This window comes from Pelodiscus sinensis, chromosome 5 (assembly GCF_052426305.1).
Source record: "Pelodiscus sinensis isolate ZL-2025 chromosome 5, ASM5242630v1, whole genome shotgun sequence".
NCBI lineage: Eukaryota > Metazoa > Chordata > Testudines > Trionychidae > Pelodiscus > Pelodiscus sinensis.
Window position 1 is genome coordinate 99,670,792 of NC_143056.1, and position 17,237 is coordinate 99,688,028.

The 17,237-nt window shown below is 50.2% G+C and overlaps 1 protein-coding gene across 2 annotated transcripts in view; it reads left to right on the top strand.

The window, feature by feature from the left end:
• Nucleotides 1-17,237, top strand: part of KIAA1549L (KIAA1549 like) — a 234,831-nt gene that overhangs the window by 20,258 nt on the left and 197,336 nt on the right. The gene's annotated exons all lie outside the window — the stretch shown is intronic.

Here is a 17,237-nt window from a genome sequence, read left to right on the forward strand (position 1 = left end):
CTTAATTACCTGCTCCATTATCTTCCCTGGGACAGACGTTAAACTGACCGGTCTGTAGTTTCTTGGGTTGTTCTTATTCCCCTTTTTATAGATGGGCACAATATTTGCCCTTTTCCAGTCTTCTGGAATCTCCCCTGTCTTCCATGATTTTTCAAAGATCATAGCTGAAGGCTCAGATACCTCCTCTATCAGCTCCTTGAGTATCCTGGGATGCATTTCATCAGGACCTGGTGACTTGCTGACATCTAACTTTCCTAAGTGATTTTTAACTTGTTCTTTGTGTATCCTATCTTCTAAACGTACCCTCTCTCTGCTTGTATTCACTACGTTAGGCACAACTCCAGACTTCTCGGTGAAGACCGAAACAAAGAAGTCATTGAGCATCTCCGCCATTTCCAAGTTTCCTGTTACTGCTTCTCCCTCCTCACTGAGCAGTGGGCCTACCCTGTCCTTGGTCTTCCTCTTGCTTCTAATGTATTTATAAAAGGTCTTCTTGTTTCCCTTCATGCCTGTAACTAGTTTGATCTCATTTTGTGCCTTTGCCTTTCTAATCTTGCCCCTGCATTCCCGTGTTGCTTGCCTATATTCATCCTTTGTTATTTGTTCTAGTTTCCATTTTTTATAGGACTCCTTTTTTATTTTGAGATCATGCAAGATCTCCTTGTTAAGCCAAGCTGGTCTTTTGCCATATTTTCTATCTTTCCTACACAGCGGAATTGTTTGCTTTTGGGCCCTTAACAACGTCCCTTTGAAATACTTCCAACTCTCCTCAGTTGTTTTTCCCTTCAGTCTTGCTTCCCGTGGGACCTTACCTACAAGTTCTCTGAGCTTATCAAAATCTGCCTTCCTGAAATCCATTACCTCAATTGTGCTGGTCTCCCTTCTACCTTTCCTTAAGAGCATGAACTCTGTTATTTCATGATCACTGTCCCCCATACTGTCTTCCACTTTCAAGTTCTCAACTAGTTCCTCCCTATTTGTTAAAATCAAATCCAGAACAGCTTCTCCTCTGGTAACTTTTTCAACTTTCTGAAACAGAAAGTTTTGAGTTTAGGATGTGCAGACTCAAATGAGGCTCCGGAGGCCAGTCCTGGCCTCCAGTGGCTCCCCTCTGCCCTGCAGGCTGTCAGCGCAGGAGGGGGCAGGCACTGGGGTAGTCCAAGCCTCCAGCACTCATCAAGGGCTGGAACGTGTGTATGGGAGGGACTGTGGCTAAGTGCTGGGGCTACTTACTGGTGTGCTCACAGACAAGATAGTGGAGCCTCAGCCCTGCTGGCCACTCCATTGGTGGTACAGCTGCCCCCAGTGGACACTGCAGGATAGCTGTCCCCTGCAGGCTCACTGCCACCAGTGTCCACTCTGATATCATGTTCCTCAGAACAGAAGCCCCTCCCTTTGCATGTTATGAAAACTGTCCTTTCCCGAGACCTGTGGTTGTCCTGGCACAACCAATCCTAATGTTGCTCTAAGTTAGGAGAAAAGGAAGCTGCATACCAAATTTGGTGGTCCTGGCTCTTACCGTTGAGGAGGAATTATTGAACAAACAGGCTAGCAGAGAGACACACACACAGATGTGTGTGTGTATGTGTGTGTGTGTGTATATTATATCTTCAACACTGGTAAGCACCTTAGAAATAAATAGACATATTTTTATATAATATAAAATGTGTGCATAAGTGCATTTTAAAGTGCTTAACAGTGTTGTATGAAATCGTAATATATATTTTGAATATTGTCTTCAAGGTCTTAGTATTCTTAAGTGAACTGGTTAAGTAGCATACAGTATTAGTCATAATGGTGAGTAATTGTAATACATGATCAGAAACTTCAGGGAATAGCCGAGTTAGTCTGTACAGGATAAACTTAAAAAACAACAAAAGGTCTGGTAGCACTTTATAAACTAACAAAACATGTAGATGGCATCATGAGCTTTCGTGGGCACAGCCCACTTCTTCAGATGACCGGAGTTTTGAGTTTAGGATGTGCAGACCCAAAATAAATAGGGGAGAAGGGGGAAGGAAAAAAAAGGAAGGGGAGGAGCCAGAAACAACGAGTACAGGTTATGAAAAAATCAAGGGGAAAAACAGGAAGGCAGAATAGGCAATCAGTAAGTACCTGAAGATTGGTAGTTAAAACGAAGCAGATAAGGATCAAAGTCAATAGATAGGGGGGATACTATGCCAACAAAAGCTCATGATACCATATACATGTTTTGTTAGTCTGTAAAGTGCTACCAGACCAGTTTTTGTTTTTTAAGTGTATTATGTAATACATGAGTCATTCAGACCTCTTTACAGCCAGGTATGCATTTTCTAAGAAATGGTCAATTATTTCAATAGACTAGAAAAGATGGAATGTTATCCAGAAGGCAGCATACAAAAGTCAGCTTTATTACTTAGCATTACTTAAATTACACTTACTGATGTGTTGTTCAGATGTCCAAGTCTCCACTCTGGTTGGAGCTGTAATCTTGAGGAGTAGCTGGAGCTTTATTTCAGGCAAAGGGGTATGTAATTACAATTTTAATGTCACGGACCTTTCTTACTAAAAGAAAGAAAAACACCATGAATAAGTGCCTGTATTTGATGGGTCTTCAAAGGGTCACTTTTTTTTACTCTTTCCTCTTAGAGTGAATGGCCATTAGAGCTTTCTTGCGCAAGAGTGTCCATGCGGCTGAGGAGGCAGCAGAACGTCCCCTTGAGATGCCCGAAGGCACCCTCAACAACAATATGGGCCTTGCTGAGCCTGGCATTGAAGTGCCCCTTGCTTTGGTCCAGGTATACTGTGTAGGGCTTCATTAGCCAGGGGAGCGTAGGCTACGTCCCCCACAATACAGACCAGCATGTTCACGTCCCTGACTCTGATAGTGCAGCTAGGGAAAAAAGTGCCGATGTGCAGCTGGCCCCCCAAGTTGCTTGATCCAGCTTGTGGCCACTTTGCCGGCACCCGTATTACACAGCAGTTGCCACTTTAAAAGCTGGCTCTCCATGCTCTGCATGCTGGGGAGGGACTGGGAGGCTTTCCCCCTAGCAAAATACCTGAGCTCCCATTGGCCAATTTCCATCCAATAGGAGCTAAGAAATTTCAGGGAGGCAGGGGCAATGAGTGAACCCTCCTCCTGTGCTAGAGCAGAGCCACCTGGAACAGCTGGCCCAGCAGACTGTCTCAGGTTCCTGCAGGGCTGCTGGCTGGGAGCTGCCTAGGTAAGTGCCTCCCAGCCACAGCCTGTCTCTGGCACCCAATCCCCTCCTTGACCCCAACTACCTGCCCCAGGCCACCACCCAAACCCTCTGTATCCCCTCTCCCCACCTGCTCCAGGTCACAACTCCCCCCCAGACCCTGCACTGCCCTCTACACCTTCCCCCAGGCCAGAATCCTCCCCTGCACCCATACCCTCTTCCTGGCCCTGCAACCTAAGGCCCTGCCCCTGATCATAACCCCCCCTTCACCCAAACTCCCTCTGACTCCACATCCCGTCCTGTACCACAGTCCCCTACTCCAAGCTCCCTTCTACACCCCACCTGCCATCTCATACCCTGCACCATCTCCATAGAAGTGCAGCCCTTGATCACTTACCAAAATCTTGGAGTGGCCCCCACATGAAAAATTATTGCCCACCCTGGCTTACAATTTGGTTACTATGTTGACTGTCCACATATTATTTTAATACTATATAAGCATGTAGACAAATGGGCAATGAAAGTATGTAAGAAGTATTGCTCCTATTTTCTCTTTTCTGATGGTGTCTTAATACATGGCTTCTGTTTACAAGATAAAAATAGATTTGCTTATCTATAGATCTAACTATAAATAATTAATGTATTGAATATAAATAATTAATGGATTGAAACCAGTATTTACACTTAATAAACTAGCCCTTTAAAAGCCACATTATTACACACTTTGCCTCTAAAATTTCATTATGATTTGTGGTATACAGAATCTGCCCTCCAACGATAACTTAGTAATACACCTTTACAATTTTTTTGGTCAAAGACCCTCAATTGTCTTCACTAACGCAAAAGTGATGGTTGTGTTTTTATAGATAGGGAAGATACATAAAATAGTTATTTTACTGTAAAATCTGAAGTGGAGATTGTACAGTTATAATGAGGTAAGTAGGCAAATTTGGTATTGTACAGTGTTCAACCCACTTTATGGCTAATGTGCAGTGCTTTGTGCCCATTACGATTTTACATCCAGTTAGGTATCTGAACCTGAACACAAATATTTTCTTATTTTGAAGAGAAAAACAATAGTTCCGAAATCTATTTAATAAACAGTGATATGATCTGAAGCAGTTATTATAGTCTATCAAGGCCCTGAGTCATTAAAAAGTTTTTATATGGATATTAATATTTTAATGAGCTGTATTAAAACTTATTATGCACTGACTTAAACCTTGCTGTAAGCTATGTGAGCTGTGCTATTTGTTTAAGATTGCTGTAAGGGACAGTTAAGAAGCCACACCTAAACCAAAGCACAATGGAGTTTGACTGGAAATTATGTCCACGTGGATGTAGGTTTCCACTAGGTATTGTTCTGACCAGATGGGTGGGTGTCTCTGTGCTAGTGTAAGAATCTAATGGAGACAGTCAGGAAACTAAGGCTACGTCAACACTGCACCTCTCTTGCACAAAAGCCTATGCAAATGAAGTGTGGATTAGCATATTGCCGCATTTCATTTGCATTAATAATTATGGGCTGTTTTTGCGCAAGAGGCTTTTGCACAAAAAGGAGCTGTGTAGATGGCTCGTTTTTACACAAAAACCCCCCTTTTGTGCAAGAGCCATTCGTCCTGAAAAAGTGAGGAAGAACAGTTCTTGCACAAGAGGGGGATTTTGCGCAAAAAGGAGCTGTCTACACAGCTCCTTTTTGCGCAAAAGCCTCTTGTGCGAAAATGGCTCCTAGTTAATTATGCAAATGAAGTGTGGCTATATGCTAATCTGTGCTTCATTAGCATAGGCTTTTGCACAAGAGAGATGCAGTGTAGATGTAGCCTAATACTGTGTGACCCTGTGAGAAGTTAGAGATATTGGTTCTGGTGTGGTCTAAAATTTGCTATATTTTACACGTTTGAAAGGCTTTATAAATTGATGGGTTTTTGTAGTTCTCTTTTAGGCTGGTTGAGTCACAGTTTTCAGAACTTTAATTTGAGTTTTACATTAGTTCTGTATCTGGGAATAATTAGAATAGCCATGATAAATAGCAAGTAGGACTCAAGTTATGAAACTAATTGCCATGGGAGTTCAGGGCCTGCGGGCATATCAAGGTTTAGTCATCTGTTATAAATTATTTTAATAACCCATTGTGAATTTAATAAAATCAACATAAATGTAGTCTTTTATTGGATTATAATTTCTTAGAACCTAGGAACCCTAGTCATAGATCAGGACCCACATTGTGCTAGATACTGTTCAAACTATGGTGTTAATAAGCAGTTCATTAGGTAACCATGTAACAGCCGATAATCTTAACAGTTACAGGCTATGGACTATACAATGTAAAGCTTATACGGCAGAGCCTAGAGGGAGGTCAGAAGCCATTGCATGCTGGGAATCAGCTCCCAGCTGCCAGTCCTTCTCCCAGGGAGTCAGCTGCACTGTATGCTCTGCAGTATGAACTCTATATTGCATAGCCCACAGTGCAGGGCAGCATATGGCTCCTCAGGAACCAATGTGCGCTGGAAACTGGATTTTAAGCTGGTTTTCAGCATGTACCAGTTTCCACCTGCCACCCTGCTCTTGGGAGCTGGCTGCCGCTCTGTGCTACTGTCTCTGCTATAGAGGCAGCGTACCCTTTGAGCAGATTGGGATTTACATAGTTGGCCCTCTGGAGAAGAGGGCGGCTGGCTAATGGCTCAACCTCATCGTAGTAGACTGTGCGACCTGGTATCCCAAGGCGGTGCCATTACATTCCATGAGTGCCAAGAAAGTAGCGACCGAGCTCATGAACATCATTGTCTGTATCAGAGTCCCTGGGGAAATCTTAATGGATAAAGGGACAAACTGTATTCCCAGATGCTGCTGCCGATTATTAAAAATCAAAATGCTCAGGACATCCGTCTATCATCCCCAAATGGACAGCCTAGTAGAGCAGTTCAACAGGTACTTGAAGGCTATGCTCTGTAAGTTTGTCCTGACCGATGTGCGTCATTGGGACCAGGTCCTCCCGGCCCTCATGTTTGCCGTCCAGGTGGTCCCCCACGCCTCCTCGGGGTTCTCACCTTTTGAACTTTGGTAAAGGCAACCCTGAGGGGTTTTGGACCTAGTCTTGGAGATGTTGGAGGAACAACCCTCCCAAGCCAATAACATAGTACAGTATGTGCTTAATCTCCAGGAGAGACTCGAAGCATTAGGCATGCTTGCTCGAGAGAACCTTGTACATGCCCAAGAAGCCCTGAAGGCAGCCTATAACAAACAAGCAAGACTCCACCAATTCCACCCTGGGGATCCGGTCCTACTGCTGCTGCCCAGTTCAGACTCCAAACACCTTGCCCACTGGCCCCTGCCTTATGAGGTTCAGTGAGTGGGCCCTGTAAACTATGAGAGACGCCAGCCAGACAAATACAAAGTTCTGGATAACCCAGAAAGGTTTCCTAATAACATCCTACCCACTGGACCCAGAACTGGGTCCACAGGTAGCTGATACATCCAGTCCAGGAGAGGTCCAGCTTGGGTCCAACCTCACCTCCGAACAAAAGCACCAGGCACAACAACTGGTTGCTACCTTCTTGTCTGTCTTCTCAGCTAAATCAGGCCATACTCACTTGGCCATCCATCACATTCAGACGTAATCAGGGGTTAAGGTCCGGGAAAACCCCCGACTCTTCCCCAAAAACTGAGAGAAGTTGTGAAACAAAAACTCCAGTTGATGCTGGCGTTGGGGGTAATCAAAGAGTCCTTAAGTGACTGGAAGAGCCCAATAGTCCTAGTCCCCAAACCTGATGGGAGCACTCAATTTTGTATTGACTTCTGGAAGGTGTGTGCTGTGTCCAAATTTGATGCATAGCCCATGCCGTGAGTGGATGAGCTGCTTGATCGGCTTGGAGAGGCAGAATATCTCACCATTTAGAACTTAACAAAAGGGTATTGGCAAATCCCCTCATACCTGAGTCCAAGAACAAGACTGCATTCTCCACCCCTTCGGACTTTTCCAGTTCCAAACCATGCTCTTTGGATTGCACAGTGTCATGGCCACATTCCAGCGGCAAATGGACTGTGTTCTACACCCTCATAGTCAGTACATGGCTGCTTATTTGGACAATGTGGTGATCTATAGTTGCGATTGGCAGACCCACTTACAACATGTGGTGGCCATGCTACACTCACTCAAGGAGGCTGGCCTAATGGTGAACCTGGGAAAATGCTGCCTCAGGAGGGATAAAACCACATACCTGGGGTACACTTTGGGGAAAGGCACTGTCTGTCCCCTAGTGGGAGGTCCAAGCCCTCCAGCAATGTGCCCCTCAATCATCAAAAAACCAAATACACCAGTTTTTAGGGTTAGCTGGTTACTATCACCGCTTCATCCTGAGCTTTTCCTCCATCATGCCCTCTCTTACCGACTTCCTCAAAAACAAGAGTCCAAATCAGATCCAGTGGACAAAGGCCTGTGAGGAAGCTTTCTAAGACATAAAGGTCCAGCTCTGTTGAGAACCCATTTTGTACAGCCCTGACTTCTCAAAGGAGTTATTGTTACCAGCGGATGCCTCCACAGTGGGCCTAGGAGCCATTCTCTCCCAGGTCATGGGAGGTGACAAACACCCAATCCTCTACATTAGTAGGAAGTTATTTCCCAGACAAAAGGCCTACTCTGTAATCAAAAAGGAAGTGCTAGTGGTGAAATGGGCAGTGGACTCACTCCGGGTATGTCTACACTAGCCCCCTAGTTTGAACTAGGGTGGCTAATGTAGGCATTCAAACTTGCAAATAAAGCACGGGATTTAATTATCCCGGGCTTCATTTGCATGTTCCTGGGCGGGCACCATTTTTAAATCCCCTTAGTTCGAACGGACTGCCCGCGGCTACATGCGGCAGTCAGAAGTTAATCCAAACTAAGTCCTTACTTTGGATTAACGGTTACACCTCATTGCAGGATATTTAAATCCCGGGCTTCATTTGCAAGTTCAAATGCCTACATTAGACACCCTAGTTCGAACTAGGGGACTAGTGTAGACATACCCTCCACTATTACCTACTGGACACTTTATCCTCATCGCAGACCAAGCCCCTCTTTGCTGGCTACATGCAATGAAAGATACAAACCTCAGAATCATGCAGAGGTACCTTTCCTTCCAACCCTTCTCCTTCTGGATCCATCATTGGGTCAGGAGGGCCCATGCAAATGCAGACTTTTTTTCTATGGAGGGTGGAGAACAGCTCGGGGGTTTGACCCCAGTAAGGGTCATGGGGGGGATGTGTGAGAGAGTGAGAGTAGGGCCTGGCAGGGCAGGGCTAAACAAAGCCTTTTTGCCCAAACAGCCCTGCCTCGTTTTATCTACAGCCAATGCCAGGCCTGGAGGCAGGATAAAAGAAAGGAGCCTGGCTCAGTTAGGGGCTGACTAGCGAGGAGACAGGAGCTGGTTCTGCTGTCTGCATGACCTGAGCCAGAACCTATCTACTTAGCCAGCCGCAAGAATACGTAAGCTTCCAACCCCGTGCTGGGGCAAAGAGGGGTGGGGGTGAGGGTGGGGGTGGGAAGGGACCTACGAGGAACCCTGAGAGAAAAGGGGGAAATTTGGGCTCTTGGGGCCATGCTCCAAACTTAAGAACTATATTCAGATAATGGGCCGGAATTCCTAGGCCCAGGCCAACAGTGGCAAGGGTCTGCACCCTTTCCCGCCAGCTCAATCTGGAACCTAACCACTAGACAACCACAAGATCCAGCCACATCTTTATAAGCTGACTCTTTATAAGCACTATAACTTGATACGCCTTAAGTAAGTAATTTATCAATACATAACAAAAGTTTGAAATTATGTAACAAAAATAGAAACATTAGCTAATATCTTTTTGATATGTTAATTATAATGAAATACTGATTGTGAATGTAATTCTGACAATCTCTACAAATATAGCATATCCACAGGCTCTGGTTATCCCTTCAGAGATTACCTAATGTCCCAGGTCTTTTCGATCTCCAGCTGAAATTCTGAGCGGATCCTCTGAACTCAATGAGATGATTCATTTGAAGTAAGCCTTTGCAGGGCTGGGTCATTTTGTTTGTCATAGTGGTGGCTGAAACTTTCCAGGCAGTTTTCCAGAGTGGTATTGACATCTTATAAAATTCTCTGTACATTTGGGAAGAAGTTCCAGAGGTGAACTTCAGCTGATACGTTATATTTTTGCAGTGCTGAGAAGTACTTCAGAAAAACAGCAAAGAATTGTTTTCTGGACAGAATAGTTAAAACATTACTAACCAATACCAGTTTTATTTGCCAGACCCTCTCGGGATGTGTAAACTGATGAAGCTCAGTCTAACCCCATATATATATATATATATATATATATATATATATTTCTCTATCAGGAGAAAGAGGTCTTCTCCTAGCTCCTAACCTAGCCCATGCTTGAACCTCCTGAGGCAGGGAATGACACCTATCCTGCTACCTCAGTCCCAGCTTCTGTACCTAATGACTGGAAGATAGATAATGTGATGCCAATATTTAAAAAGGGCTCCAGACGTGATTCTGGCAATTACAGACATGTAAGTCTAATGTCAGCATCTGGCAAATTAATTGAAACTATAGTAAAGAATAGAACTCTGACACATAGATGAACTTAATTTTTTGGGAAAAAGTCAACATTGTTTCTGTAAAGGGAAATCATGCCTTACTAATCTACTAGAGTTCTCTGAGGGGGGCAACAAACATGTGGACAAGGGGAATCCTGTGGAGATAGTGTACTTAGATTTCCAGAAAGCCTTTGACAAGGTCCCTCACCAAAGGCTCTTAAGTAAAGTTAATTGTCTTGGGATAAGAGAGGAGGTCCTTTCATGGATTGATAACTGATTAAAAGACAGGAAACAAAGGGTAGGAATAAATGGTAAGTTTTCAGAATGGAGAGAGGTTACTAGTGATGTCCCCCAAGGGTTTGCACTGAGACCAATTCTATTCAACCTATCTATAAGGTTATGTCTACACTACCCTCCTAGTTCGAACTAGGAGGGTAATGTAGGCATACCGCACTTGCAAATGAAGCCTGGGATTTGAATTTCCCGGGCTTCATTTGCATAAGCGGGGCTCCACCATTTTTAAATCCCCGCTCGTTCGAACCCTGTGCTGCGCGGCTACACGCGGCACGAACTAGGTAGTTCGAACTAGGCTTCCTAGTTCGAACTACCGTTACTCCTCATTCCCAACTATATGTGCAATATGATGGGGGCTAATTTAGTTACAACTATTTAAGAGAGAGATCTTGGAGTCATTCTAGATCTCTGAAATGATCCACCCAATGTGCAGCAGCAGTCAAAAAAGCAAACAGAATGTTAAGAATTATTAAAAAAAGAGTTAGAAAATAAGACAGAATATCGTATTGCCTCTGTATAAATCCATGGTACCCCCACATCTTGAATACCATGTGCAAATGTGGTTACCTTATCTCAAAAAATATATCTTGGCATTGGAAGAGGATAAGAAAAGCACAACAAAATGATTAGGGGTTTGGAACAGGTGTAATATGAAGGGAGTTTAAAAAGACTGGGACTTTTCAGCTTAGAAAAGAGAAGACTAAGGCTATGTCTAGACTTCAGGCTTCTTTCAGAAGAAGCTTTTGTGGAAGAGATCTTCCAGAAGAACTTCTTCTGAAAGAGAGCATCCACACTGCAAAAGCGCATCGAAAAAACGATCTGATTTTTTGAAAGATAGCGTCCACACTGATTGGATGCTACCTTGCATTTAAGTTGTGATTATTATTGATGGAGTGGCCACCAGGGCACCTGTGCTTTTTCCTGAAGGCTTCTTCTTTAAAAAATCCCCTCTTCCCCTTCGACACACACCTTTTTCTGAAAGAGCTCTTTCAGAAAAAGGCTTCTTCCTTGTAGAAAGAAGTTTACCGCTGTTAGAAAAACCACTGCGTTCTTTTGACTTTTTGTTGAAAGAACGCAATTGCAGCGTGGACATAAGTGTAGTTTTTCTGGAAAAATGGCTGTTAGCTTAGTTGACTCCTTTCCTAGTGTGCTGCCTTTTGTGGCTCCCATTCTCAGACACCTATGCTTGCATAGGAAGGCTAGTTGTCTAACTCAGACTTTGTGAGGCCCAGTGATTTTCTCTTCACCTGAACATTAGGTGTTGCAAAGCTCACCCAAGTTTTGTAGTTATTTAATATTTCATATTTCATATGTGGCCCATTCATATGTGATCCTGTGTAAATGCTAACATAGTTTAGGTTATTCTGTTAGTTTTTGCTCACACCAAATCTGTCTGTCTGTCTGTCTGTCTGTCTAAAGAGTGCATCTCTGTGGGTGTTTCTAGATTAGATAGAGGAGGCTGTGAAGGCTAGGACTATAACAGAGTTTAAAAAGGAGCTAGATAAATTCATGGAGGTTAGATCCATAAAAGGCTATTAGCCAGGGGGTAAGGAATGGTGCCCCTGGCCTCTGTTTCTCAAAGGCTGGAGAAGGATGGCAGGAGACAAATTGCTTGATCATTGTTTTCGGTCCACCCCCTCTGGGACACCTGGTAGTAGCCACTGTCGGCAGACAGGATACTGGGCTAGATGGACCTTTGGTCTGACCCAGTATGGCCGTTCTTATGTTCTTATATCCCTCTTTCAACAGAGGGATGTAAATTAGACACTTTGAAATTGCAAATGAAGCCGGAAAATTCAAATCCCAGCTTCATTTGCAATTTCGAAGTGTCTAATTTACATCCCTCTGTCGAAAGGTGTACCTGTGAGTCCATCTGTCTTTCTGTGAGACGGTTTATTTAAGAACTCCTTTTAAACTGTAAGAGCTAGGACTACAAACTTGGGTACGCAGCTTCTTCTTACCCTACCTTAAACCAAGGTAAGAGGTTGGTTGTGTCTGGAAAATGGGAAGTGCTGGAAATGGAACTGTTTTCGATCAGAGGGGGGAAATGAAAGGGAGGGGCAGGCACTGAAGGAGGGAGCAGCCCCTGGAACCTAGCTCCCCGAGACAGTCTGCAGAATGTGTGTGTGTGGGGGGACCCACTGGAGGAGATGGAAGTCTCCAGATCCTGGCCCCTCCCCAGAGAGCCTGTAGGACACTGGTGTGCTGCTGGATGCACATCAGGTGGATGGGGTAAGTCCTTAGAGCCTGCCTCCCCTCAGACAGTCTGCAGGACATGGAGGGGGACCCACTGATGGAGGAGGCTCACCTCCAGAGGAGGGGGAGCTCCTGGAGCCTCACCCATCCCCACACAGCCTGCAGGCTGCAGGGGCTGCTGGAGGGAGGCAGCTGGAGGGGGCGCAGCCTTCAGATCCTGGCCCGTCTAGACAGCCTGCAGACTGCAGGGTACTTCTGGAGGGGGAATCTCCCAGAGCTCAGCCCTTCCCCAAATAGCCAGCAGGCAGGTGGGGGGAGGCACTGCAGGCTGGGGGCAGCCCCCAGAGCCTCACCTCCACCTTAACAGCCTGTAGGCCGTTTGGGGGGGGGGGGCGGAATAGGGTTGCCGGATGGTCTCCCAAAAAAACCAGACACCCGGTATTTTTTGGTCAAGCAAAAAAACCAAAACCGAAAAACTAACCAACCAACCAAAGAAACAAAAACGTGGGATAAGGAACGATCGCAACCCCGCCCCCACTATTGGTGCTGGGAGTCTGTGATTGCTCAGAAGCCTTGCAGGGGCGGACTCCCAGCTACTGCCCCCGCCCCTGCCAGGCTTCTGCTCAATCACAGGCTCCCAGCACCGACGGCAGCCCCGCCTCCCAGCCTGGGAGTCCCGGCTGGTAGGCAGGGCTGCGATCACTGCTCTGGGTGCTTCAGAAGCCCCCCGCAAGGCTTCCGAAGCATCCAGAGTGGCTATTGTGGCCCCGCCTCCCAGGTGGGGAGTCCCAGCCACTCGCTCCACCCCAGCTAGGCTTCTGAAGCTCCCAGAGCAGCGATCGCAGCCCCGCCTACCAGCTGGGACTCCCAGGCTGGGAGTCGAGGCTGCTATCGGTGCTGGGAGCCTGTGATTGTGCAGAAGCCTGGGGGGCGGTGGGAGTGGCCAGGAGTCCCCGCCTTCCAGCCACTTCCCCCCTCCCATGCCAGGCTTCCATCCGGTGCACAGCCGAAAAAATCAGAGAATACTGGACATTGCACATGTCTGGTATCCTCTGATTTTTTTTACCAGACAAAGAGCGCAAATACCGGACTATCCGGTAGAATACCGGACACCTGGCAACCCTAGGGGGGAGGGGCTGGAGGAAGGCAGCTGGAGGGCGGCAACCTCCTAGAGTCTCCCCACCCAGACAGTCTGCAGTCTGTGGGAAATGGGAGCCACAGGATGAGGGGCAGCCCCCAGAGCCTGGCCCCCTCCCAGGCAGTGTGCATACCATGGAGGGGCTGTTGGAAGCCTGGAGCCTGAGCCCACCCATAGGAGTCTGCAGGTGAGCCCTGAATGCTCAGGGCAGCTCATGGAGCTTGGCTAGCACCCCCAGAGTGCCCTCTAAATAAGGTGCAGAATGGAGGGGGATGCTGGAAGCAGGGGATAGCCCCAGAAGCGTCCCCGAGACCAGCTGCAGGATAGGGAACAGCTGGAGGCTGGGGCCAGCCCTCAGAGCACTGCCCCCCCAATAGGCTGCAGGATGGGGGGGCCACTGCCCCAAACAAAGCCCCCCTGGAGCAGCTGCATGCTGGGTGTGTGTGTGGCAACAGCAAGCTAGGGCTCCCCCCCCCCCCCCCGACAGGGTGCAGGCTGGGGAGGGTACAGTTGGAGGCTGGGGCTGGCCTGCAGAGCCCCTATTGCCACCGCCACCTGACATGCGTGCAAACTCAGATACCCCCTCTCAGGAGGAGCCGCCCTCCAGGGAGTGCAGCCATAGCCCCTCGGGAGGAGCCACTGGCCGGGGCACACAACTATGGTCCCTTGGGAGGAGTCGCTTGGGAGCAGTGCCACCCTTGCAGTCACAGGCAGCCCCACTGAGCCTCCCCACCTCCCAGCCTCTTACCCTGACTCTCCTGCCCCACTTCCTGAACCTCCCACCTTTCTTGACTTTGATACCTCCAGCGCCTTTCCTGTGAGCCCCCCACACCTCTTTCCCCCTGCCTGAGGCCCCCACCCCCTGCCTTAACCCTCCTCTACCTCCTACCTCTGGGTACGTCTACACTACAGCGCTAGTTCGAACTAACTTAGTTCGAATTAGTTAATTCGAACTAAGCTAGTTCGAACTAGCGCATCTAGAACTAAAAACTAGTTCGAACTAGCGTTTTGCTAGTTCGAACTAGCGCGTCCACACTGATTGGACGCAGGGGGGCATTTAAGGGCAGCTGAAACCGGTTCTGGCAGGGCATCAGGTCAGCAGTTGCTTTGTGTGGCTGCTGTCTGAGGCTATCTGAGGCTCGTGCTTAAAGGGACCCCCCTGGACAGCCGGTTCTCAGCTTTTCCTGCTTGCTTGCCAACCTCGCCGAGGGACAGCAAAGCGTCGGTCTCTGTGCCCGTCTGTGTCGGTGCTTCCCTTCGGGGGGACCGCCGCAGGTGGCAACATGGAGCCACGGCTCGCCCTGCACCTTCTGGTGCACGTTCTGGACTTGCTGCTGCAAGCCTGCCAGCAATGGCTCGAGGCTGCCTGGCACCACCTGGGGAACGTCAGCCCCCTGCCTCTCCGCCTGGCCGCCCTGGGGGCCGTGGAGGAGCCGCGGCGGCGCCCCGGCACCGGCGTGCCCCGCCGCATCTGGCGTCTGGACACCAGCAGCGACTGGTGGGACCGCATCGTCCTGGAGCGCTGGGACGACCGACAGTGGACCCAGAACTTTAGGATGAGGAGGGACACCTTCCTGGAGCTCTGCGAGTGGCTCGCCCCTGCCCTGCAAAGAAGGGACACTCGCATGAGGCCCGCCATCCCCCTCCAGAAGCGGGTGGCCATCGCCCTCTGGAAGCTCTCCACGCCGGACAGCTACCGATCCGTCGGGAACCAGTTCGGCGTGGGGAGATCCACTGTCGGAGCAGTGCTCATGCAGGTACGGCGCTCGTCGGCCACCGAGCCGGGGGGGAGGGGGGCTGCGAGGAGGGGATGGGCCGCCCCAGGGACAAAGGGGGGGGCGGGAGGAGGCGAAGGCGCCCCGCACCGGAGGGGTCGGGCTGTCCCGGCCGTACTACACGCCGCCAGGGGGGTTGCTTCCGGGAGTGGGGCGCGGGGCACTGCCAGGGCACGCACGCTCCCAGCCACCCGGGCGCCCCACTGATTGACGCTTTGCTGTGTCTCTCTCCGCAGGTGGTCAAGGCCATCAACCGGGTGCTGCTCCGCAGGGTGGTCCGCCTCGCCGACCCGGATGCCGTCATCCGGGGATTCGGCGCCCTCGGCTTCCCCAACTGCGGGGGGGCCATCGACGGGACGCACATCCCCATCCGTGCCCCGGAACACCAGGCGTCCCGGTACGTGAACCGCAAGGGGTACTTCTCCGTCATCCTGCAGGCCGTGTGTGACCACCGGGGACAGTTGACGGACATAAATGTGGGCTGGTCCGGCAAAGCACACGACGCCTGGGTGTACCGGAACTCCTCCGTGTGCCAGCGGCTGCAGGACGGGACCTTCTTCCCCGACCGCCACATCAGGGTCGGGGACGTGGACATGCCCGTCTGCCTGGTGGGGGATGCCGCCTACCCACTGCAGCCCTGGCTCATGAAGCCCTACACGGGACACCTCAATCCCTCCCGCCAGGCCTTCAATAACAGGCTGAGCAGGGCCCGCATCGTGGTGGAGGGGGCCTTCGGGCGACTGAAAGCCCGCTTTCGATGCCTCCTCACCCGTCTGGACCTGGCCGAGCACAACATCCCTCCCGTGGTGGCGGCATGTTGTGTGCTCCACAATTTGTGTGAGCGGAAGGGGGAGGCTTTCTTGCCAGCCTGGATGGCTGAGGCTGACCGCATGGCTGGACACTACGGTCAGCCCCGCACCGCCGCCGTCCGGGAAGCCCAGCGGGGGGCCATCCGGATCCGGGAAGCCCTGCGGGACAGCTTCCAGGTGGAGGAGGAGGAGGACTGACCTCTCCCTGCATGCCCCACCGGGGCCTTCTTCCACCCTACCCCCCCCCTTCCCCTTTCCCCTCCCTATCTACTGTACAATAAAGACACCTGTTTTTCCAACAAAAACGTCTGTTTATTTCAGAGAACTGGGGTGGGGGAGGGAGGAATGAAGGTGGGAGAAGGGAGGGGGAAACCTGGGACGAGGGAGCTGGAAGGGGAGGGGAGGGAAGGGAGGAAGGGAAAGGAAAGCTCAGGGGTGGGAGTCTGGGTGCCTCTCCCGTCTCGCCACACTGCGGGTCCGGGGGCGTCGGTGGGGAATGGTTGTGGAGGGGGGGGCAGAGAGGACAGGGGGTGTGGAGGAAGCAGGAGCGGAAGCAGGAGCGGAAGCAGGAGGAGCAGGGGGAGCAGGGGGAGCAAGAGGGGGAGCAGGGGGAGCAAGAGGGGGAGCAAGAGGGGGAGCAAGAGGGGGAGCAGGGGGAGCAGGGGGAGCAAGAGGGGGAGCAAGAGGGGGAGCAGGGGGAGCAGGGGGAGCAAGAGGGGGAGCAAGAGGGGGAGCAGGGGGAGGAGGAAATGGAAAGCGGTCTAGCAGGCTCTGGAGGTGGCCTCGCAGGGCACGGCCCTGCTCCTCCAGGGCCTCCAGACTCCTCTGGCGCAGCCTGAGGTCCTCCTGGACCCAGTGGTCCTGGAGACGGAGCTGTCGGTCCAGGAACCGGAGATGCCGCCTCTGGTAGTCCTCCTGGTTCCTGGCTGTCCTGCTTGCCCGGGCGCGGGCGGCTGCTGCAGGCGGTGTGGTGCGCCCTGCAGTCCCCGGTGCTGCAGCTGTGGTGCAAGAAGACCAGCGGTCAATTACCCCAGGGGCCCAGGTGTGTGAAACCCAGCTCCCCTCTGCAAGGCCAGGGCCCCTGCAGGATCCCCAGCTGCTGCTCCGTAGTGGGCAAGGCCCAGGCGCACGGTCCCGGGGCTCCCTCTCGCCCCAGCCCCCCGTACACATAAGGGGAACACGAGGGTACTCACAGGTGGACGCCTCCCCGGCCTCTGATGATGCAGGCGAGCAGCTCTGTGGGGTGCCTCGGGGGTCCCGGGTCCTGGGAAGGCTGGCGGCAGGCTCCTG